The sequence below is a fragment of the Cupressus sempervirens genome, chromosome 3 (genome assembly GCF_028749045.1).
Source record: "Cupressus sempervirens isolate cs-2001-9-10 chromosome 3, ASM2874904v1, whole genome shotgun sequence".
Classification (NCBI taxonomy): Eukaryota; Viridiplantae; Streptophyta; class Pinopsida; order Cupressales; family Cupressaceae; genus Cupressus; species Cupressus sempervirens.
In genome coordinates, this window is record NC_143120.1 from 260,487,248 (window position 1) to 260,513,544 (window position 26,297).

Consider the following 26,297-nt stretch of genomic DNA (forward strand, 5'->3'; position numbering starts at 1 on the left):
AACTGAGAGCCCACCCTAGAGTTAATTACGCCCTTATCAAGATCACCACTTACGACTATTATGATTAGGTCCAACTTCTACCTCACACACTTTTCACTTTTCTTACCCTATAGTCTTTCTTAGAGCCATCATATAGCTTATCCTCTTCAACATTGTTAGTTTCATCATCCCTTAGAAGTACATCCATAATCCTTGCCTAGTTACATCTTGATCCACATCCTCTATCACATCCTGTCTTTGGTATCATCATCCTAGCGGCCAAATATCTTATATCTTGCATCCACATTGAACTATAACTATCCCTTGGCTAACACACTTGTCCAACATGGATCACTTCCTTTAGCCTCTTAGAAAATATGTGCACTTTAGAAAGATCATAGATTTTGTCTCCTAGCTTGCATCCACTATCATATTGTCTATTTTTGCCTCGCATCTAGTTTATAGTGTCATTTCATGCCACCAACCACACATCTTAGTAAAAGGAAGAAAAAGTAAAGTGGTCCATATCATCTCGACACAAGAACTAGCACACATCTCAATCCTAAGAAAATAACAAATATGCAAGACCCAACATCTCAAGATCTAGAATCAAACACCAAAAAAATCATAACTTCACAACACGCAGATTCTTCCATAGAGGCATTTATGGGTTGCCATGGGAATGCATCATTTATTAGTGTCATCATTGCAAAACATAAAGACACCATCGAGGTGCATTTTCAAAGAGAAGACATTGGAGGTTTTGACTTTGGGTGAATGCCACCATCCAACACTATCACACATCCCCCTCCATCCTATTCCAGTGATGATGAGATTCTTGTTGACCATGACGCATATGTTGAAAGCCTTGGAAATCTTGCTCCAAACATCCTCCAAATTCCAAACGTTCCTCCAAAATATCCCATTATGCCTCCATCCATACCCACCAGTACTCCTTATCCTACCTTTGACAAGGGAAATCCATTTCTGCATTCATCTACACCTCCTTCCTATATCACACTTGTGTATCCCCTGCATACATCATTCATGTCTCCATCTTCCTCCATAGTCATATCCCAATCTCCACCTTTCCATAGCAATGCTACAAGCTACATCCCTAGTCCAAATCCACCACCTTCATATCCTCTAACCCATTTTCCAAATCCTCAACCCAATCATAGTTATGCAATGTGTCAACCTAACTTGCCTACTAGTTCTAATCCAATTCCATCCACTCTATCCTTCATAACTCCTCCACCTCATATTAGTCTACCATATTCCATTCCATCCCATCTCATTGCAAACCCCCTTTAGGAAACAACCTACACCCCTAAATCCACATCATATTCCATACCCCAATCTACCACATCTCCTCCATTAGAAAGAAAGCCTAGTAATTCATCCTCACAGAGGTAGCAAAACCATTCCACCATCACAACAACAACAAAGAAGTGTAACCCCTTATATGCACTATCTGGTCATACCATCTCATACATCCATTTCTAAACCTCCGCTCATTCATCCAAGCCTACAAAATGTCACTCCACCTTTATGTATCTTTCCACCATCTACTTCTGCCAATCCTCCATCTCAAAATATAACACCCAAGTATTCAAGGAATTTTAGAAGGATTGGAATAGAAATTGCATCTCCTAAGTTTGATGAGTCATGCCATCTAATTCCATCATGTGAAATTGTTAATGATAAAGCCTTTCCATCTTCCACACCCATCATTCCTTTGCCATCTCCCCAAACTATCATCCCTCTTTCATCCACCCCACTTATAGATCCCCTTCCATCTCCTACCATCATTGAAACCCTCCCATCCATTGAATCCCTCCAATTCTTATCCACATCTCATCCTCCTAACATTATCCAAACCCCATCTAATGAAACTTATGAGTCCATATTCCATCTACTCATCCCCATTGAAGAAACTCTCATCCTCCCATTAACCCCATATGAAGAGTTCACTCATACATTTCCTATCACACCATCCACTCCCAACCAAATTTATCAAGATCATGTCCAAAAGTATGTTCAAATATCTATTGGAATAAATTATTGAGATCCTACCATCATACCTACTTCATCTCACAATCCTACCATCCCACTTATTCTCCTATGTGATCCATTTTTACCATCCCCTCCATCTAAAGAGCAATAACCATCTCCTCTATATAAAGATCCTACCCTTTTATACTCCACTCCACTTCAACATCCTATTGTTTCATTAATTCCTCCAAGTCAAGATCCATTTCCATTCACCCATTCAAATAAAAATAATCAAATTTGATCCCCTCCACTTCATGATCCTACATCTCCTATAATCCAAGGTAATACATCTACAAAAGAAGAAATAATTGTCATACCCAAAACTTCTACTCCTCCACCTACTAATGGACTCACATCTTGTGTTCCAAATAATGAACATCATATTGAAAAAATAAATAAAAGTGTATCTCTAGATGTTGGTATCCCTTCATGGTCCCAATTCCTTCCATCTTCACCCCAAAGTTTTCATTCATCTTATTCCACATCCATTTTAGTCCCTTATCCTACTACTTCTTTCCATCCCTCCATTTTGGGTCTCTATATCCCTTATCTAAATCCTTCACCATTTTCATCCATTTTGGGTCCTTATATACCTAATCCAAATCATTTATCCCCTCCATCTATTTTGGGTCCTACTCCTTCCTCACTTCCATTTGTTTTAGGTCCTTATCCTTCATTCCTTCCATCCATTTTGGGACATTACATGCATTAATATTTTGTATTCCGATCCATCACTTTGTCCCCTCAAATTCGCAAGCTAGATCATCAAAGCCACTCATCCTTGAGTTCCTTCCAACCTTCAACCTCTATCATTCCATCCATAATCTCTTCATATTTTCTATGCTATTGTTGTTCCCATACCATGGCTAATGGAAGCAAATTGGATGCTAAAATTAAAAAGAATAAATCCAAAAAATCCAAAAAATCCCAAGTATCAACATGTCTCATCTAAAATACATTTTCAAGAAGAGAGACATTTGATCCCAAAGAAATAAAAATTAAAAAGGCCATAAAGGCCCAAAATGAAAAAGTAAAAAATCATGTGGATACCCAAGATACTCATTAAAGGAATGCATCTCAAAGAAAAATCTCAATTGGAATCCATTCTTACTACTCAAAAATCCTCATCCATTCATAATTCATCAAAATCTCCATATATACATCCTCCATCCCTCCAATTCATTCTTAGTCCTTGTGCTTCCTATCCTACATTACCATTCCTCCATCTTCCAACTTTACTTTTGGTCTTTATATTCCTCCTACTCCATTTTCTCCTTAATCTTGTTCAACATCATCTTTCCCACTACTTCATCACCCTTCAAGGTGTGTGCCAATGGTGTTCTATCCAATTCTCTCATCCATTTATCCACTAGTCTTACGTCTTCCCATCTATTATCTACCAACTCCCACCCACCATTCCACTCATTTAATCCAATATTTTTCATGCTTCATTATTCATCCATCCTACCAACATCTATGAGTAAAAATCCAACAATAAAAAAAAGGCTCAAAATAGTCAAAAAATTAAAATTAAAAAATTTGTCCAATGGTGAAAACTTGGCAAACAAGCGCCTTGGATAACTACCATGATGAAAACTTGGAAAACAAGTATCATGTGTAATCCTTCCATTCAAATTATCTGTACACTTTGGGCTAAGTTGTTCTACCCACCATACCCATCCTATCTTCCTACCATACCCACCACATCCTATCCATTTCATCTCCTCCATCCTCTAGATCTTGATTAATTTTTTTATAAAATTAAAAATAAAGGCCACCACCATACATACATGCTTTTGATCACTTTTTGACACTTATTCTCCCATCATAATTTCTATCCACCTATCATTTATCCACCCATTCTTCCTTCCATATAATTCATCCTCCTTCTTTCATTTAGCTCCATCCATCTCTATCTACCTCCCTCATCTTATTGTTTCCCTATCTTACATCTCATCATACCTCTCTTATGTCCTCCTCATGCATGAAATATTATAATTGGGGGCATTGTATTCTTTGGAGACCCTATCCTATCCACCTTCCATCTCCCTATTTTTGTTCCATTTCTATTTCCATCTTCATCTTCTAATCTCTATCTTCTCACATTCCTCTACCCAAATATTCCTATCCACCATACTGTTTGCTTCCATCCTTGTACCTCCCAACATATCCTCCATATTTTCATCACCTAACATATCCCTTATCATTGGTATCTAGATCCATGCTATCCCCATGCAACTCAATGTCATCCATTCATATCTTGAAGCTCCTAGCAATTTATCATTGCATGCTCCATCCCATTCTTCCCCTCTAGCTATCTAAAATTATGCATCAATAACTTATGTATATTTGGGATTATGTTCTAGAGTATGTCTAGATGCTACAACTAAGAGCACATACAAAAATATGAATATTGGACAATGTTATGAAGATTTTGGTGAAGGCAGCTTTCAGACAACATTTACAGATGACGGGTACAATTGTTTGGATTTCATCTCCTAATAGAGATGGATTTTGGTTGAGCAAGATGAGAAAAAAGATTTAAGACATGTTAAATATGACTTGGTTAAACACGCATGATCAGATGATCAACAAGTGTGAAGTTATGAAGATTGTGAGCTGACGGATTGCTTGTAATTGTAAAAAGATGCAATATTGCAATGTAATGTGTAATGCAATATCTTAAGATGGTACTATATAATTATTGTAAATTAGGAAAACCTAAAGGCCAAATCAATATTTTTTTTAAGACTTGCTATAAATTAAATATGTTTTCCTCAAATGTAAAGTGTGTGTTTGTGCGTGATATGTAGTCATATCTATGTGATGTATTGCGGGAGCTTGAATGCGAATATCTTTTGGATCAGAGAGGAGATTGGTGTAGTTGAGGTAAGATTATATGGAACTATATTTGTTGAGATAAGTTGTTGTTGGATAGTTGTTAATGTACACTTGTCTTATTCATTGAGGATAGTATAGAAGTTGTTTGGATAGTAGGTTCATCTGTCTTCCTCTCAACTCCTAACAAGGTTGGTACTATAGACACCTAAATCTGATCACATAAATTTGCAATCAAATTTTGTCATCTTCTAAAACATACTTTAGTTAAATATTAAATATTAAATTATTTTAGTGTTATCCCCTAATTAATTAATTTAATTAATTAATTATAGCCCAATTAATAAATTATCAAACAATCAATAGTCTAATTTATTAATGAAATCCCCCGTCCTCTATTAAATAAAATAAATGCAAAACCCATTTAATTTAATCTCCAAAACCCCTCTCTATTTAATTAATTAAATCCTTCCACCCACGAACTCATCCTCTAAGCCAAACAGTTATCCAAACTCATCCCATGCACTAAATATTCCTCTTTTAATTAAGTAATTCATTTATTTAATTAAATCTCATGCACCAATAATTCCTCTTTTAATTAATTAATTCATTTATTTAACTAAATCTCATGCACCAATAATTTTTCTTTTAATTAATTAATTAAATTAAATCTCATGCACTAAATATTCCTCTTTAAATTAATTAATTCATTTATTTAATTGAATCTCATGCACCAAACATTCCTCTTTTAATTAAATAATTCATATATCTAATTCAATCTCATGCACCAATAATTCTCCTTTTAATTAAATAATTAAATAATTAAATTAAGCTCACCCACAAACCTTTTTCTCTAACAAATCCATCCACCTCCCACATCATCGAGTCAACTGAGCCACCTCACCCACTTTAACTGAAACACATCACCTCTTCCATGTCTAAAGTCCCTCTCCATATCACTTGCATAAATTAAGGCATGAGTTATTCTCTCTAACTCAAAGCCCAAGTCCACTCTCATGCCACATCTCCCTCAACCATCTCTAAACATTGAAGTCTATTTCTTGAAGCCTATTTCTGACGTAGTGGAAGGCAAGAGAATCCCCAAAGGAGATGTCCTAGCCCCCAACAAATAACCACACATTGGAAACACAACACAAGATACACAATATGATACCAAATGAAACTCTTTTATTCACAAAATAATTGTTTACATGCAATATGCCCAACTATAAGGCCGTCTAGGTTACGACCAATACAAAAGCAATTACGATAACAGTTCTTCAATATCCCTCAAGATCCAACTCAATGCTAATCCCAACTAGTCCAAATCCACAACTAGATAATAACACCAAGAAGAATCCATACTTGTACCCTTAGGTCCACCAAGCTATCCTTTGGTTCTCAAGCCGTAGCTACTAGCTCTTTAAAGTTCACATCCTCTTCACCAAGACAGATCCTCTAATCCTCCTTATCATGCCTAAAGCCTCTACAAGACCCCCTTCTTATACCCAACTAAGCCACAAGTCAACCCAGTTCATTACAAAATAAATTAAATCCCTTACATAAAATATATGTTGAGCCACAAGTCGGCTACAACATAAATTAAATACCCATTCACAAATTAAATACCAAAAGTTGGCTCACAGACAACTCGACACCAACAAGAACCAAGACCATGTTGAGTGTTAGTAAAACCAAGCTGAGCACTAGTAAATTCATAAGCACTTTCGAGCTCCTAGACCATGCCGAGTTCCAAGACCATGACAAGCTCCCAGCATCATTGAGCATCATAGTGTATACCAAGCTCCCAAAGTATGCCAAGCTCCTAGGCATAAACTATGCCCAATAGCGATTGAGCACCACTCCTTTGGTGACTGAGTCCATAACTTCTAAACCAAATACCCCCAACATGTAGGATTGCAAGAAAGCATAGGATGCTTCTACATCAATCTCAGTCAACTAAAGCCTATCTCATAACACCTCACTCAGTCAACTAAGCATTAGGAATTCTTACCTCCTCCTCACCTAGTAGCCTATAAATTGAACCCTTTTCTCCTCACAAATCATCCACTTTTTGAGTAGAATTATTATACTATTTTGAGATCGAATTACTTTCAAATCATTATTTGGAGATACTCAAATTTCCATGCATCTATCAAATCCCATTGAAGTTGATGAAAGATCAACCCCATAGCTCCCAAGAATCACCTGCATGCAAACACCTATCACAGAAGAGAGAAGTAAAAAGCTATGGAGGCAAGAAATGTCAGATCCATAGATGAGACATTCTTGATGAGCAAAAAATAGGTTGCTATTATCAACAATGAATTAATCTCAATTCTCAATGAATGTTTACAATGAGAGATCATCCTTATTAAAGAGATTGAAACCCTAAAAAGGTGTAACCTAGGTTGCATCATAATAATTAATAAAAGAATTAATCATTAGATGCCTAAAATTTATCTTAAGTAACTAGAGTCAATTAGCAAAAATCTAATTACTCTAACAAATCCATCCATTGTTGACGAATTGAGCATACAATTTTGCACACATCCTTAATCATGACCACATCAACACATCAAGGAGGCTACATAAAGACACATGTTTGCATAATCTATTAGTTGGGTTTCTTTATTGTTTTATCATATATGTTTGTCATTTGATTTAGTTTGTTACATGTTTGGATTTGGCTTTATATCTTTCGCATATGGATTCTAACGAATGTAGACACAACTCCCAACAATGTTTGGATCTCCTAACATGGGTTCAAAGTCTCCTAACAAGGACTTATATGTATTGATTGTATTTCATTAACTCCTAATAGGGTCCATTATTTCACGAGGAACTTCTATGTTAGTACATCATCATGTGAGCATCATTCCCACCGGTGTTTTCCCTTTGATCAAGGGTTTCCCTAATTTAAGAAGCTAGTTTTATTGTGTATGAATATCTTTCTATGGTTGTTGCATCTATTGTTTACATGTTTCAAAATTAAAGAAGATATTAAGAGTTGTTTTAATTGCATAACGAATACATTAGAGAAAGATACATTCATGTACAACATGCTTGCTAGAGAAGCATTGTTAGCAACTCTTCCTGAAACTAAATTTGGTCAAGTAAAATCTTTAAGACTTGCTCATGAAATTTATAATACTTTGTAGAGTACATTTGAAGGTGATAAACATGATCAAAAATTTAGATTATAGAGTTCGATATTTTTATTTCAAGATGCTATGATGATGGAAGATGAATCTATAAGAAGTTATTCTGGTATAATATCAAAATTTGAACATACATGAATTAAGAGTTGTGGACGAGATAAATCAAAAGATGAAGTTGTATGGAAAATATTGAAGACTTTAACACCTACATACAAATAGAAAACACAGATGATTGAACAAGTTATTCCCTACACATCTGATTTTATAAGAGAGACTCTTCTTGGGAGATTATAGTGAGTTGAAATGAGGATGACATAGAGCGGAGAATTGCCTAGAGTAGAAACTACTTTTAGCACACTAAAAGACATGCCCATGTTGATAAGAAATGCAAGTACAAATGAAGATTACGCTAGTAGACATCGAACAAAAGAAGAAGAAGACAAGAAGATAGAGGAAGGAATCATCCTACTTTTGAAGAGAGAACCTAAAGCTAAAAAAAAAATTAAGTGTTGGACTTGTAATGAACTTTCTCATTATTCTTTTAAATATCCTAGGAGAGTAAAGAAGTTCAAGTATAGAAAGCTTTATAAATCAAGAGTACCTAAGGATTGATTTTATGTTGATGAGAATGGTGATCTTAATTTTAAAATGGTAAATTTCTTGACTAAAATTTATGATGAGCATGATGAAATATGATTTGTTTATATTAAGGAAGAAAGCCCTAGAAAAGAAGAAGTTAGCGAAGAAAAAGCATTAGTATCATAAGTTCAAAAGAAGAAAACTAATTGGATTATAGATAACAGTTGTTCCCATCACGTGAATGGAGATATGAATAAGTTTTTTGAGTTTAGTAGCTATAATGGAGGAGTAGTTAGAGTTGGAAATAATGCAACCTGTCATATAAAAGGAAAATGATCTATTACACTTTATGGAAATACTAACACTGATGGTGTTTATTTTGTAGATGGTTTGAAACATTATCTTTTGAGTGTTGGATAGCTAGTTGACTAGGGATATGAATTTTAGTTTATAGAGATGACTTGCATTATCAAAGATAAAGATGGTAAGTTGATTGGTATTGGTACAAGGACAAGAGGTAATGTATTTTAGTTGAATCCTACTAAGATGACATGTTTAGCTGCTAAGGTGGACGATAGTTGGTTATGGGATAAGTGATTTTTTCATATCAACTTTGATAACATTGTGAAGATCAGTGCTATATTTACAGTTAGATATTTGCATAAGATTGTGAAACCTACTAATATGGTGTGTAAAGAATATGTAATGAAAAAACAAAGCAAAAGTTCTTTTCCAAGAAAGAAATTTACCACTTCAATGAAATTAGAGATTGTGCACACATATTTGAGTGGTTCTAAAAAGACTATAGCGTTCTATGGTGACAGGTATTTTATGATTCATGTTGACAATTTCACTAGAATGGCATGGGTTGCATTTCTTAGAGAAAAATATGAAGCTTTTGATAAATTCAAGATATTTAAGATTAGAGTTGAGAATGAATCTAGTTTGAAGATTAAATGCTTGAGATTTGATAGAGGATGGTAATTTACTTAAAATGAGTTTACCAATTTTTGTGAAGACAATGGTATAAAGTGACAACTTGTAGCCCCTGAGACACCTGAGTAGAATGGGATAGCACAAAGAAGAAACATGTCAATAATAGAGGCAACAAGAGCAATGATGCTTTAAAACAATGTATCAAAAATCTTTTGGAGAGAAGTAGTAAATATAGTAGTATACACTATGAATAGAGCATAGGTTAGGCAAGACACTGGTAAGACATCTTATGAACTTTGGTTTGGACTTGCACCTTCTGTGAAGTATTTTAGAATCTTTGGAAGCAAATGCTACATTAAAAGAGATGATGATATTGGAAATTTTGATTCAAGAAGTGATGAAGGTATGTTTCTTGGATATTCATTGAAAATCAAAGCTTACAAATATTTTAATCAAATATCTAAGACTAATTTTGAGAGCGCTAATGTCAGATTTGATGAAAAGTTTAGAATTCAGAAAAGGATACTTGATTATAATTTTGATGAAGAGACTAATCCAAGAAATAAAAAGGACATGTTGAGCAGGAAATATTTTATGATACTAACACTAACATACAAACTAAAATTTAGAGAGAAGAACCTAGAGTAGAAGTCAGAGTTCAGAAAATGACACCTAACACAAGTATGACAAATAATCACCCTGTTGAACAAATCATTGGAAGTAAGGATAAAGGAGTCATGACAAGAAACAAGGTACATGAAAAACTATTTTTAATTTCTCAAGCTGAACCTAAGAATACTAATGAAGCTTGTAAAGATGATTATTAGATAAAATCTATTAAAGAAGAACTAGAGCACATTGAAACGAACAAAACATGGGAATTGGTTCCTAGACCTAAGGACAAGAATGTTGTTGGAACTCAATGGATATTCAGAAACAAGATGAATGAACAAGGTGGGGTTGTAAGAAACAAAGCAAGATTGGTATGTAAAGGTTATTCACAACAAGAAGGAATTGATTTTGAAGAAACTTTTGTACATGCTGCTAGATTTGAAGTAGTAATAATGTTTTTGGCATATGTAGCTAACAAGAACTTTAAAGTTTATCAAATGGATGTTAAATCATCTTTTCTAAATGTAGAATTATAAGAAGAGGTATATATTGAGAAGCCTGATGATTTTCCTTTTACAAATAAAGACAATATGGTTTGTAAATTAGAAAAAGGATTCCTATGTATTGAAACAAGCACCTAGAGCTTGGTATGTAAGATTGGATAAGTATTTGAAAAGTTTGGGATTTGTAAAAGGTAACGCTTATAGTAATTTGTATTTGAGAAAGAATGACAATGGCTTACTAATTGTTGAAGTATTTGTGGATGACATAATTTTTGGAGGAAATGATGAAGCAAGTGAAGCATTTTAAGAAGAAAGTAAGAAGTAATTTGAGATGAGTATGATTGGTAAGATGAAGTACTTCTTGGGATTGCAGATTGTAAAAAATAATGATCATTTTTTAATATCATAAATGGTAACTAAATGTAAATTCTCTAGCAAAAATGAATGCCCTACTATTGAATAGAAAAAGTGCATATTTATGATTGGTGGATTGAAATATTTGACACATACCAAACTTGATATAGATAATGTAGTTAGAATTGTGGCAAGATTTTAGGTAGATCTTAAAGAGACACATTATACAACATTAAAAAGATATTTTTAAATATTTGAAAGGCACACTTGATTATGGATTATGGTATGATAGATCACGTTATTTTACTCTATGTACATACACTGATATGGATTAGGCATGAAGTGTAGATGACTAAAAGAGCACTAGTGGCGGAGCATTCTTCTTGGGAGGTAGATGGGTTTCTTGGCTAAGCAAGAAACATGATTGTATTTCATAGAGAACATTAGAAGTAGGGTATGTAGCAAAAGAAAATAATTATAATAAGATTATTTAGATGAAGAAAATATTAAAAGACATTGGGATTGAGTTTATAGAGAATGTTATCATACATTGTAATAACAAAAGTACAGGGAGTATATCAAAGAATCAAGTTTTATATTCGAAGACAAAGCATATATCTATTGAGTATCACTTTTTGAGAGAAAAATTTGTAGAGAAAGATATCATATTGGAGTATGTTAGCACAAAGGAGGAGATAACAAACATATTTACAAAACCTTTGGCCAAGGACACATTTAAGTACTTGAGAAGTATGCTTGGGGTTATGCCCCAACCTACTTTTGAGCAGTTGATGTAGTAGTTGCATCAGTCCAGTGGTGGCAAAGCACTATTACTTTATCTAGATTGAATGCCTAATGCTTCTCCTATGGGGGAGTATCTGTGTTTGAGGTGAGTCATGAAGGACTCTTGGTACTAATATTTAACAGTGTCTTTGTACACTTGAGCTTATTGTAGATCATACTTAGAGAATTTACATAATGATACCTTTGTCATGGTGATGTCTATGGGGGAGAGAATAATACATGAAAAATTTCCTTTGATATGTATGTTTGGGAGAGAATAACACATGAAAAATATCTTATGGAAGATTATCTTTTGGGGGAGAGATGAGTACATTGTACCTAATATATTTTATGGGGGAGATGTATGTGCTTGGGGGAGAGATTCATATTGATCGATGAAGAGGATTTTTAAGACACTCATGTATGGGGGAGACTAACGCCTTCCTTGTGCATGTTGGTTTCTATATCATTACATTCATGGATGACATGAATGGGGTCCAACAAATGCATAGGAGATATATTTGGTATTCATGGAACTTGGATATTTTTCATCTATGTTGACATCAAGGCCAAAGGGGGAGATTTTTAGCATGAATATTGATGATATTCATGTGAGGGAGTATCCTAGAAGTGTTGGAGACATGTTTTAAAGGTTTTGTGTTGCATTCATGATAGAGTTTGTCATTGATGTCAACATACTTGTTATTTTGTTAAAACTAGTAGAACAATAGACATAGATTGGCTTTGTGTGGTTTGAGGATTGAAGATAAGCTTATGCACACTTGGGATTATATTTTAGAGTATGTCTAGATGCTACAACTAAGAGCATATACATAAATATGAAGACTAGACATAGTTATGAAGATTTTAGCGAAGGCAATTTTCAAACAACATTTTTTGAAAGCGGGTAATATTATTTGGATTTTATCTCCTAATAGAGATGGAATCTTGTTGAGTGAGTTGAGACATAAACTAAAGACATGTTAAAGATGACTTGGTTAAACACACATATTTAGCTGATTAGTGAGTGTGAAGTTATGAAGGCCGTGAGCTGACAAATTGTTTGTAATTGTGAAAAGATGTAATATTTTAATTTAATGTGTAATGTAATATCTTAAGATGGTCATATATTATTATTGTAAATTGGGAAAGCCTCAAGGCTGACTCAATAATTTGTTTTAGGACTTGGTATATAGGAAACATGTTTCTCTTAGATGTAAAGAGTGTGTGTGTGTGTGTGTGAGTGTGATATGCGGTCGTGATGTATTGTGGGAGCTTGAATGCAAATAACTATTGGATCAAAGCAGAGATTAGTGCACTTGAGCCATGACAAGCTTACAAGGAACTATATTTGGAAAGCTAATTTATTTTTGGATAATTATTGATGTACACTCCTATTATTCAATGAGGACAATACATATATTGTTTGGACAGTGGGTCCATATGTCTTCCTTTCAACTCCTGAAAGGGTTAGAATCTCCTAACAGGGATTAGAAGTCTCCTAACATGGATGCATATGTATTGATTGCATTTCATTGACTCGTAGCAAGGTATTTCCCTTCACAATGAACTTTTATATTAGTACATCATCTTGTGGGCATCATTCTCACCAACGTTTTCCCTCTGATCATAGTTTTCCCTAGATAAAAAAATCTAGTGTTTTTGTGTATGGTTGTTGCATCTACTATTTACATGTTTTAGAATTAAAGAAGATATTGAGAGTTTTTTTAATTGCATAGTTTATTCAACCTACCCTCCCACCTCTCAATTATCTTGGTGGACTTTACTTTCTAACAATTAATTGAGTACGAAGAGTAGTAGCAAGGTCATGAATAAGATTACCATATTGTTGACACTGCAAGCATTTATTGACAAAAGCAAAAGAATCTTGTTCCACTCTATGCTAATAATATCCCATTCATAGTAATTTGTTAACCAATAAATTTCCAGCAAAATGTCCACCACAAGATCTAGCATGAGCTTCTTGTAAAGCAACCAGTAGTTCTACGTGTCCTAAACATCTTAGCAGATGACCATTGTAAGATCTTTTATATAAACTGTCAGCCAAGATAATATATTGAATGGCCAATTTGTTAATACAAGCATGATAATTTTGAGAATAAGATTAAGGAAAGGTGTCATCTTTCAAATACTAGAAGATATTAGCAAATCATTCATTAGAAATTAGGGTACAACATCGATTTATCACAGAATCACATATGGAAATAGCAGGTTCCAAGAGAGTGTGAATAGTAAATTGAAAATATTTATTATCATAAAGACATAAGAGTGACATTTCACTAATCATAGCATATGCATGCATATTATCCTTGGAAGGAACTAACATGATATCATAAGATGAGAATTTGTTCAGTAAATCTAGAGCTAGTTCCCGATATTTTGTCATGTTGTTATTATTAGCTTGATATAAATCGTTAATTTGTTACAAAATCAATTGAGAATACCAAAGACATTAAAGTTTGTAATTTGAAGGGATAAAGTCGCTCATAGTCCAACAATAAGGGCTTTATATTCTACAATGTTGTTTGTGTATGAGAATGTCAACTTATGTGAAAGAGGATTGACTTTTTAGAATGGGAAACAAGTATCACATGCCCCAACACTAGTCTTACATCTAGAACCATCAAAATACATTTCCCAATCTTCATCCTTGTCCATGGATAATGTTTCTACATCAAGAAACTCAATTAGAGTGATAAATGTATGTGAAGAAGGAGCCTCAACTAAATGATCAGTTAAGGTTTACCCTTTAATGGATTTGTAAGATATAAAATTCAAATCAGAATCTGTCAAAAACATAATCCATTTTTTCAATCACCCAGATCAAAATTCACCATCATGTTGACTTCTTCATTGAGAAGATAATGTCAAAGTTTTGGACATGCAAAAACTAAAGCCAGACATTGTTTCTCAAATTTTATATATTGTGTCTCATAATACATCAAGGTGCGACTAATATAATAAATTGGATGTTATTTACCATGATCATCATGTTGAATAAGAACCACACTTAATGCATTCAAAGAATATGATGTGTATAAATAGAAAGGCTTAGCAGGTTGCACAAGCTTCAAGATAGGAGGATTAGGAAGATAATCCTTAAATTTTTGAAATGCTTGTTGACATTCATCATTCCAAGAGAAAAGTGTGCCTTTCTTAAGCAAGGGCATGAATGGAATAGTCTTATCACCTAGATTTGTAATAAATCTTCGAATAGCTTGTATCTTTCCTTGTAAGCTACAAAGTTGTGATACATTCTTCAATGAAGGCATATTAACAATAATCTCTACATTGTCATTATAAACTTCAATACCTCAATTAGAGATTATAAATCCCAACAATTTTTGGTGTCAACCCTGAAGGCACACTTATGAGGGTTCAATTTCATATTATATCTTCTTATCTGTTCAAATATTTTTTGTAAGATAACCACATGTTCATTTAGTTGTATCGATTTAGCCAAAATTTCATCAACGTAATCTTCAAGAATCTTATGTATATAATCATGAAATATTAGAGTCATACCGCATTGATAGGTTGCACCCACATTCTTTAATCTAAAAGGCATCATAACCCAACAAAAGGTTTCCCAAGGCATTATAAATGTGGTCTTATATTGATCTTCAAGAGGAATAAAAAATTGATTATAATGAGAAAATCCATCCATTAAAGAGAGGAAAGCATGTCCAATTGTTGAATCCACTACCATTTCAATATTAGGCAAAGGAAAATCATCTTTCAAAGAGGCTCTATTCAAATCTTGAAAGTCAGTGCACATACGGATCTTATTTTATCCCTTGGAGACAAAAAACAATATTGGATATCCAAGGAGAGTATTCATTAGAGAAAATGAGACTAACATCTAGTAATTTTGCAAACTCTTCTTTGACTAGAAGAGCAATACTTGGATTCATCTTTCAAAATTTCCATTTTATAGGCTTATCATTAGATTGGAGAACAATGTTGTGTCATAATATTAGGATCAATATTAGGCATATCCACATAAGACCATGCAAAAATATCTTTAAATTCCTTCAATAAGTCACTCAATTCTTTATGTTCATCAGGAGTCAAGCACTATCCTTTTTAAATCACTTTTTTCAGTATCCACAGAGTCCATTGAAACATTAACAATTTTTGTTATCAATAAATTACTTTTCATAGGATCCTCAAGAGGAAAGCTTTCATCATACGTGTTCTCATAATTCGTGTCTTCTCCAAAATAACCATCACTGTTTAAAGAATATGGCCTTCGCTTCTTATGATGAAAAGAAGGAAGAGTATCATAGACTCCTATAAAATCCATCAAAGCTTCATTGTCGGGATAGAGGCACATTTCAATATTTTTTCTCAAAATCCAAAAGATTAGAGTTAATCAACTTAAGAGATCCACTACAAAAGTGATTAACTTCGTTAGGATAGAGGTCCATTTCAATATTTTTCTCAAAATCCAAAAGATCAAAGTTAATCAACTTAAGAGATCCACTACAAATGTGATTAACGTGCAAAGGGAATAGTGATGACTTTTTATAAGGATTGAATCCCAATCCATATGTATGTTTGGGAAAACCACTATCCATAGGGACTTGTATTCCTTGTTCAAATTTTCCACAACTTATTCCATTAAACCTAGATTTCTTTAGCAAACTATATCGAATAATGTAATAGGTAGCCATATTTTTAGGAGTTAATAGTGCTTCATAAGTTTGTATGTCATAACATGGAGGCTTAATAGTTTGCATAGTTCCTTCACACACAAATGTATTTTTCAATTCACCTATACGTAGAGAAAATGTCTTCTTTTTAGTTTCATCTTATTTCTTCATAAAGGAAAAAATTGATACCTTATATTCTCTAATAAACGTAGGATTAAAATCTAAATTTCCCTAATAATCTTTAGGCAGAGAAGAGAAAGGGTTTTCAGTTTTAGATGGTTCTTCCTTAGTTTCTATTTTCACAAAATCTTGTGCAAAAGAAGTTTGAGAGTATTTAGAATTCAAGAAAGAATTAGGTTCATCATCCAAATACAAAGTATACATGAGATTGTTGTGAACAAAATGAACCTTCTAATGAAGTGTAGAAGGAACAGCATGTATACCATGCAACCAAGGTCTTCCTAAGAGAAAGTTGTAATTCAATGGAATAGGCATGACATACATAGAAGTATCTAGGATAATAGGACCAACCTTGATGGGTAACATTTTGATCCCCAAAGTATATTTAGCAATGCTATTAAATCCATGAATAGGCACATAATCAGTTTGAATATTTGAAAGATTAGCTTGTATAGATTTTAACATGTCTATGCTACAAAAATTCAAGCCTAAACCATTATCAATTAAGGTGAGATGTATGATGTTGTGATTAATAGACACAACAACCATAAGAGCATCATATTTTTTCTTAATCTTGACAGGAGGAAGATGAAATTCAATGTAGATGATAGAAGGAACATATGGCACAATATAGATACAATCCAAAAAGGAAGTTATAGTATCTAGATTAGGCGATGGAACTGGAAGATAGATAAAGCCTTTTGTAAAGTTTCATGGTAAGTAGGTAAAGTTTACAACAATTTCTAGAGATAAATCTTTATAGGAGTAGCACTCAATTGCTCCACCAAATCATGCTTTTGAAATAAGAATCTTGTAATCGAGGTGCTTGAGGAAGCACACATTGAGAAGGTGGTAAAGAAGTAGTAATAGTAGGTTGAGGATCATTTTGAGTATGATAAGTGTGAGATACAAAATCTTGATTGATGAAATAGTTCAAAGGATTCATAGGTTTACCCTTAATAGTAAGTTTAGGACAATCATTAATAGTCATCAAATGTTTTTCATAGCACATAGGAGGTGCATCAATAGAGCAAAAAGTTGTAGAGAAGGGAAACCATGCACACAACTTATCATAAAGAGTGCTAGAAGAAGGTTCGTAAGTGTGAGAAGGTACATCATGTGATGTCACATCCAACACATCCTCCTTACAATCTAGATCATTTGTAAAACTATCATCAAAGTATTGATGAAAGAAATCAAACATTTTTAATGCAAACTATGTGCAATGCAATAATTTCTTTTATATTTTTGAAATAAAGATATGCAAACATACAATATGAGATCTAAAACCAATATCACAAGATGTGTAGGGGGGAATGTGAATCAAGGAAACTAAACCTAAGTTCATCACATAACCACACACACCTCAAAATAATTGAGTCCAAGGAAAGAGATTATTTCTAACCAACCCTCAAAGGTGCCAAATCTTATTAGGTTAACACGATCCAAGGGATAAAGGAACATCAACTCAAGCTAAGATCTAACAATTATGAAGGAAAGAATAGAATGACTCTTTCCCTTGAAATTTAAACTAGTTACTTCTAAATCTAAGCAAGACATGAAATGTAAAGTAGACAAGCGCTTAAATGAAATGTTGAATTGAAAAAGAGGAATAAAGGTACTTATCATGAGATTTTGAACCTTAATTTATGTGTGTTGTGTTGCTACTAGGAGTAAACAAAACCAGATCTGGGCCTGAGACTAAGAGACAAAGAAAACCTAAAATATTTTGGTGATTTGTTAAGGGAGAACTAGTGCATCAAGGTAAAACTATAGCATTAAGGGAAAACTATAGCATTAGGGGTGCAGTGTAACCCTGATGAAAGGTGTGTGACACTGATTCTAATTTTGCAGTTTTGCTAAATGATAAAAGGGCACTCTAATATATGACTACTTTTTCTTTTTGAGATATATAGATATCCGAATTGTGGGATGTTGGGTGGCATGTGTAGGGGTTTGCCTTAGTCAAACCCCCTATATTGGTGATTTCCACCTCCATGGATAGCTAATTTGAAATGCAATGTGTGTGATGCTTGTGTATGAGCTTTGAATGTTCAAATACAAGGATCCCAATCCTAGATCTAAAATTGTAGCATGAGGTATTGTGCTTGAATATAGATGAAATAACAATGCATAGATACGAGGATAACATAGAAAGCATACCAAACTCTTCAGGCTAAAGTACTCTAGGCCATACTCATGGTCTATTTTTTCTACTCCATGATTAAATATTGAATGCTTGAGAAAGATGAACAATTCTCTTGCTTCAAAGGATGTTTCCAAGCCTACTTGCTTCCACTTTGCAAATGTGCTAAGACAAATTGGGATGTCCACAATGACTTGTCCACACGAAAAATGCTTGTTTGATATTGCTAGAGTGTAAGTATGCATGATTTCTTGATATTCCACATGTATATGGTCTTATGCCAAATGAAGAAATTGAGGGTGTTTATATAGAATTCATATTAATTTCATCTTGTAGGCTGACTGGGCTCAAATACTTAATTCTGGACCAAACCTTGAGAAGTTTCCAACTGTTAGGACCCAAAATAGGTTCCAACAAGAGGTGCACTACACCCCTAAAGGACCCATAAAGAGCTCATTGTCTCCCTAATGATCAGGTGCAAAAGCCCTTGGGACTCCAAAATAGGTCTTGGAATATAGAAATCAAGTCTAGATTATGAGAAAATCTCGTTACAGTGCAGAAATGAGTTACATTGATTGAAGAGAAACAAAAGGGGAGGACTCAGATGAGTAGATCCTACCTCAAGCTTTGTGTTGTAGAAAAAGAATACCAAAGAAGACTTATTAGGCCCTACCTAGATCCCATTTAAGAGTGTAGGTGAGAGATAAAAATGCAATTTTATCATTAAATTATATTGAATAAATGCTAAACGATCATAAATTAAAGTGCTTCCAATTTAGGATGGTACAATTTCAAAACAAGGGATTATAGTGAATCCTGAAAGGGTTGCATCCATTTTAGAGCTACCTTTTCCACATCACAAGAAAGGTTTGTTGTCTTTAATAGGAAGGATTAATTTTGTGAGATGTTTTAAGCCTAATGTTGTTGATTTATTGAAGCCCAGTAATAACTATGTTGAACAAAAATGTTATTTTCAATTGGACGAGGGTGGAAAAAAATAATTTCCAAGCTATTAAGGAGGCCCTAACAACAACTCCTGCTCTGATAAATCATGATTTTAGTAAGAATTTTATTTTATATGTATATGGTAGATTTGAAGCTATTTATGCAATGTTGGTGCAACAAAATGTAGAGGGTTTAGAGAAACCTATTGTATTTTTTGGAAAAGGATTGGATGAGTATGAGATAAGGTACAAATTTATTGAAAATCATGTTCATACTATTGTGAAGAGCCTCAATAAGTTCAAAAACCTATTGTCCCACACCAAAGTGCATATGAGACTAGCTCACCCAAGTATTAAAGAGTTTTTACTTGGAAATGATCTCAACGAGAAATGAGTTAGCTGGATAACAAGGGTTGTGGAGTATGATGTGGATATCCAAGTTACAAAACTGATTAGGGGTACATGACTTTATGAATAGTTGATTGGTAATGAAGTTTTAGAGTTTCAAGAGCAAGAAGAGAGAAAGTAAAAATGAGGTATTATAGACTGCAATTAGTTCCCTATGTATTGATTGATAATGTGCTTTTTATAAAAGATCATTACATAGTTCTTTTGAGATGTATTGATGGTGATCAAGTTGAAAAGATATTTTATAAATTTCATAATGGCCTACTAGAGGCCATTACTCATCTAGGAATACTGTATGAAAATCATTAGGGTCAGTTACTACTAGCTCGCTCTGTTTAAAGACACTCGTGCTTGGACTAGGAAGTGTATCAAATATTTTATGTTTGCAAGGAAATAAAGGTTTTTAGCAATGCCTTTGCAACCTATACAAGTGTAAAATCCCTTCATGAGATGGAGCATTGACTTATAGGTGTTATGATTCCATCCTCAAGTGTTGGGCACAAATGGATTTTGATAGCAATAGATTATTTCACAAGGTGGATAGAAGAAGTTGCCTTGAAGGACGCAAATGAATTTGCTATCCTAAAATTTTATGAAGATATTATTACTAGATTTGGTGTACCAGATTCATTCATCTTAGATAATACTCTAGCATTTTTTGCTTTAAGAGTCACTAATTGGGCTCTTAATAATGGAATATATCTTAGTACTTCTTCCAACTATTATCCATAGGGTAATGGGTTGTCTGAATCCATGAATAAGAATCTAACCAAAATTTCCAAATAGACTCTATAGGATAATCAAAGGGATTGATACACTAATTTAAAGACTGCATTATGGGTTGATACGATAACACTTACACAAGCTACATGCAATTCTCCCTATGTCCTAGTGTATGGAAAGGAAGCACAATTGCCTATTTCTACAGTCTTGCCTACACTAGATATGACTAGTCAATTTATGTTGTTTGAAAAAGATGATCTACTGGGGTTAGATATTCCTAGCTAATAGAGTTGGATGAAACCATAAATAAGGCAATACATCAAATGGAGTACCATTAGCTACAAACCAAAAGGTTCTTTGATAAGAAAACAACTCCAAAAGTGTTCAAGGAAGGAGACATAGTCCTAAAGTGGGATGTACTCAAAAGTATACCTCTCATCATTCTAAATTTGATAATATATGGAGTGGACCATTCATTATTTTAGAATGCAAGGGATAAAATGTATTCCAACTATCCACTATGGGAGAAGATGTGTTGCTTATATTAGTTAATGGTATTCATTTTAAACCCTATTTTGAGGTATGATATGTAGACCTATTGTACATATTGGAATCTAGGAATAAAGTATCATTGCACTCTAGTTTATTAGAGGTATTTTGTTTTTCTAAGTGTTGCTGCACAATTAGTTGTTAGTTTCTAGCATGTCTTACTCATAACAACACATTCATACACCCTAGGATCACTCCATGTCAAAATTCTACACCACATATGTAGGTAAATGAATAATCCTATCACACATAATGTACAACCTTCACATGTAGTAACCCTGGTGCATAAAAATATGTTATTACCAAAGTCTCTATTATGTTAGTCTTTCAAATTAAAACACAAGTTGCTATTGTCAAGTTTTTGGCCAAATAAATCATTCAAATAGATCAATATTTCACACTATTTGAGTGTACACCTATCACACATGATAGAGGAGTTGTCCCACGTCATAATCCATAAACTTGCACCTAGATACTATTGTACATTGATCTACTTCAGTCATTTATCTTCAAGGTTTGAGTTTCTGCTTAAAATGACTCACTTTCAAATGGATCCATACAAGGCTACTGATTCTTCTATGTATAGTAGTCATACATATAATAAAATTCACCAAGAATTTTACTACATTTTTCTTATGCCCAAATCTAGTGTGAGAATACAAGGGTTAGATCTAAGGTACATGACACTCCAATCCGTATGTTCAACTAGTACAATATAAATTGCAATTCATACATTTTATTCACAATATTGATTCACATATATCTTTTGTATTGATCATTCTTTAGTAAAAATACATTGAGCAATCAACTTATATACAACTAATAACATATAAGACATATATGTTGAACATGTTATGTATTTCCCTCACATGGGTTGTGAGAGTAGCCTATAAAGTATTGATAATGCCTATACAAGTAATGATACATAAAGGAAAATAATAAATGGAATTTGCAAGAGGTTTAAAGGAACCAATCATTGTGTGTGGTGTCTAGTTGAGTGTCCTATCTGGTTGTCTTGCCTTCATCATCATGTCAATTACATTGAGCCTGTTGGGTCTTTAGATTGTCTTCATATGTCCTACATGCACAAAAGAAAGGTCATTAGATCAAATGTATCTAAGCAATTATGGATTCCTCATCTCAAATAAAAAATAAATCTATTTTGTCTTCACACTCAACACTCACATAACATAAGAATTTAGTTCATCATGAAAAGATATGTAACCAACATTCAAGAAGGAAATGACATGAGCAATTTGCACTGTACTTGAAGAATGTAAACATCAAAGAGATGTGCACCTTGTATGAAACCTTTTGTTTGTTTTCTATGTTATCATGAACATCAAAGTCTTATAAGTGTCAACTTATTATCAATAATAATGAAGCATTCAAGTGATGAAATTTCATCATTTTGGAACCTTTTGTTTCAATATTTAAGCTAGACTAATGATGGAGTAACAACAACCAATACAAGATGTAACACAAAAAATATGACATTGAGAACAAAATCTAGGAATGTTGATGCAAAAATAAGTTCAAGGAATGTCAAAATAAACTTAACATTATTACTACAGATGTGATTGCATCATCCTAAATTGGAATCACTCCAATTTAATGAAGCTTTAGCACCTATTTAATGGGATATCATAAATATCCTTTTCTCTTTCATCCCTTTTCCCCTTTTCTATCCTTCCCCTTAGGTGGAATTGGGGTAAAACCTAATGGATCCTCTTTAAAGCTCCTATTTTCATGGTGTTAAGCTTGAGGCAGGATCTATTTCCCCTAGGTCCTTCCTTCCATTCATCTATCCACTTGGAATATTCTCCTCACACCAAAATGGTATTTCCTCAGAATTTGGACCTGATTTTGGTATTATGAGACCTGCGTTGGAGCCCCAAGATAGTCCTAGGGGTTTGTGCACCTGATCATGAGGAGCGCAATTCACCCTTGATGAAGCTCTATTTTGGCTCCCCTCTTCGGGTTTCATGTTTTGGGATCTTCAAGTGTTAATTTCTAGGTTTGGTCGGCTTGGAGGAGTTAGTTAATTTTGAGCTCTATATAAACCCTTCCATTAGCTCAATTTCTCATATATGATTCATGTTTCCAAGCACTCTATCATCCAAGTTCTCACGCAATCAAGTTATCGAGTTCTTATCTAAGCATTCGAGGCATTCAAGTTTTCCTCCATTGAAGATCAATGACTTATGCATTCAATCCATTGGAGGAGTTTATGCTTGACCTTCTATTGCATTTTCAAGATCTCCCTTCATATATTGAAGGTCCATTGTTGCATCTTCTACATGATCAACAAAGATGAATTTTGAGCACATACATTCAAGAAGGTTTTGGTTTGACTTTGATTTCCTTTTTAAGGTTTTAAGTTGAGTCAAAGCTATTGCATCAACATACTTGATTACATTCCAAATTCAAGAGCATATTCATAGATTTACATTACTTCATGTTATATCTATCACTACTACTTTCTAGAATTCTATTTCAATCATTTCAATTCAAGGTTAATTCCTAAACTGGGGTTTCACCGAAGCAACCCCCCCACCCCCAACAACAACAAACAAACAATTCCTTTATTTTGCAAATTTTGGATCTTAGATTGGAGAATAGGTTACATATCAAAGTACCCTTTTCTTCTTTTTACAGAACTGCAAAATTAGAATCAATACTAGACATCATCATCAAGGGTGCACTACACCCTTGATGACTTATTTCTTCTTGAAGCACCACTTTGCCCCAAATAGATCACCAAAATATTTTTGGGTTTTATCTGGCTAACACATTTCAACCTAGATCCCAAGTTACAATAGCCTCTCATATCATTTGACAATAGATTTTTAGGTTTGTGTTCTAGATGAGATATTATCTTCTCCTTTCTATTTTCCATACTTTCTATATGAGCATTGCTTTATTTACCTAAATCCTCTTAAGGTGGGGGTTAAAACCGAGTCATTCATTCTTCTTTCGTCATTAGCCATTAGGTTGGTACTTCCTTGGGTATCAACCTAATCTAATCAAAAGCGGTGGACCTTGATATTCCCCCTTTATTTATGTAGGGTGGGCTTGCTTGATTTTTTCTACCCTACAATAATGCATTGGAATAACACAAAGTGTTGTCATTATCTTCAATAGCAAAGAGAATAAGTATATGCATTTTGTCATCAAATACAATAAGTGCATGATGCAACAAGATTCAAAAAATAATGATGCACTTAGAATAAGAAAGAGGTATGTTGCCTACAATATTCTTGTAGCATCATAAAAATAAGTCTTTGTTATAATATTTCAGTATGAAGGAATAAGAGCCACATATTTCGAAAAAGGTGTGCAGATAGTTTGTATTCAAGAAAAAATTGAAGTAACAAAGCATTATATCAAGATACAATATACAAGAAAAGTAATGCATTGGAGCAATAGGTATGATGAAGCTAGTAGAAGAAAAATATTAAAAAATGCAAATAAAATAAGTATACAAATATGCATTTACATTTTTGCAACAAAGAAAATGAATTTTACAAAATAGTGAGCATGAGATTACAACAACTATGCGAAGTGTTAGCCATTTAAAGTCTTCCTGCATAAGAGTCAACACCAATAATATAAAGAAAAAAGAGGGTTTGTGTCTGTTATAAATAATGTTCATGTGGAATTTTTTTTAATTCATCGAGGGTTTCCATAATAAGGTAAGTGTTCATGTGTTGAGACCAGTCAAAACTTCATAGTAAAAAGAAGTCTTTGTTGTTAAGATACAATGTTCAAGCACATTGGCTTGAAAGAAAAGATCCAACAAACTATGTGTATGTGTTTCAACAAACAAGGAGATTTTTCTATCAACATTTATATCTACAACTTCAGATAGTGAATGAAAATGAAAAATGGTTTTGTTATTCCAACCCATGTTTTGGGTTTGAACAATAAAAAACTTGTGTTGTGTTTTTCCTATAGATGTTTTTCTATCTACAGTTTGAGTTATCCAAGCAAAAGCTGGCAGTAAGGAAAGTGTATATGTAACATTGCTCATGCTCAAGCCAAAACCCCATATTATTCATATTTGAACCAAGCTCACAAGAAATGATATTCATGTTTCAAGTAATAGTGTCCATGTTTGGATCTTCCAAAAATGACGACACAAAGAAAAATATTTGAACATAGTCAACCTTTTTGGCCATTGGTAAATAGAAAAGGAAATATTCAAAATGAGAAGAAGAAATAACTTATCTTTTAGTTATAATAGAAGTCACCAAGTTCAAATTCAAGTTTGAGCTTCGAGCTCAATTGAACTCAAGCAATTACTAGCTCATGCCATAACTAAATTTGCATTCAACCCCAATTCCTCTATTACAATTGTGACATATCCAATAGGAGAATCAAATACAATAAATGCACCTGCAAATAAGCAACAAAGATCACAATTCAAGTTCAAATATGAGGAATTGAGTTACAATGTTGCCATCAATATTATGAGAGGTGGGTTTTAAAAACCCTAAGCTTGTTGAGAAAGCAAATGAAGTTGGAGATGTGTTTTGATTAAAACACTTAACATTTTTTTGTGTTGGTGTCTAACCCCAAATTATAATTGATAAAATTTTGAAATCCAAGTGGGTTGGTGGCTTTTGTGGCCCTTATTTGAGGTTGTTGATTCATGTAATTTAATGCTTCATCTTGCATTTTCTCATATGAATTAATAAACTCTAAATAAATAGTTGATTGTATAAGGAGCATGAAGAGAAAACCTAGAATAAAGTCAAAGATAAGAGAAGATAAAGATGGACCAAAATTGTATATTATATAATATTATACGTGCATTTTTTAATCATGTTTTTTTTATCATGATGATTCTTATTATTATAAGTGCTTCC